General features: G+C 45.2%; 1 non-coding gene across 1 annotated transcript; it reads left to right on the top strand.

Annotated features, from left to right (window-relative positions):
- Positions 1 to 225: 225 nt before the first annotated feature.
- TRNAV-UAC (transfer RNA valine (anticodon UAC)) lies at positions 226 to 298 on the top strand. The gene has a single exon. It is a non-coding gene; the product is annotated as a tRNA-Val (tRNA).
- The last annotated feature ends 602 nt before the right edge of the window (positions 299 to 900 follow it).

Below are 900 nucleotides of genomic sequence, written 5' to 3'. Positions count from 1 at the left end.
AGCCACTGTGTCAGTCCATCTCATCGAAGGTCTTTCTGTTTTTCATTGACCCTCTAATTTACCAGGCATAATGTCCTTCTCCAAGGACTGGTCCCTCCTGATAACACGTTCAAAGTATGTGAGACGAAGTCTTGCCATTCTTGGTTCTAATGAGCATTCTGGCTGTACTTCTTCCAAGACAGATTTGTTAGTTCTTCTGGCAGTCCATGGCAGTATATTTCCTGTGGTTCCATGGTGTAGTGGTTAGCACATCTGCTTTACACGCAGAAGATCCTGGGTTCAATCCCCAATGGAACCAACCTAGGCTCTTAGCAGCCTTCAATCCTTCTACTTCCTGTGCTTGTTTACAGATTCACCTCCTTCTGTTATTTTCTGGTAGCATCTGTCTTCCCCCAGAGTGTGCTCCCTTTTCTCTGTGTCTAATCTGCTGTTTTTACCTCAAGTGTAAGTAGGTTTAGGATAAACATTACACTGGTCTGGCCTCCCTGACCCAAAAAACAAACCCTATTTCCAAATGGGATTTCATCCACAGGTATGTTGTTGTTGTAATTTTTGTTGTTGTTGTTAGGTGCCGTCAAGCCAGTTCCGACTCATAGCAACCCTATGCACAACACAACGAAACACTACCCGGTGCTGTGCCATCCTTACAATCATTTTTATGCTTTAGCTCATTGTTGCAGCCACTGTGTTAGCCCACCTCAATGATAGTCTTCCTCTTTTCCGCTGACCCTGTACTCTGCCAAGCATGATGTTCTTCTCCAGGGACTGATCCCTCCTGACAACATGTGCATAGTGTGTAAGATGCCAGGCTCGCCGTCCTTGCCTCTAAGGAGCATTCTGGCCGCACTTCTTCCAAAAAGGATTTGTTCCTTCTTTTGGCAGCCCATGGAATATTGAATA

This window comes from Loxodonta africana, chromosome 1 (assembly GCF_030014295.1).
Source record: "Loxodonta africana isolate mLoxAfr1 chromosome 1, mLoxAfr1.hap2, whole genome shotgun sequence".
In the NCBI taxonomy this organism is placed as follows: Eukaryota; Metazoa; Chordata; class Mammalia; order Proboscidea; family Elephantidae; genus Loxodonta; species Loxodonta africana.
The sequence above is the reverse complement of the archived record's forward strand: the minus strand, read 5'-3'. Positions and strand labels throughout refer to the sequence as shown.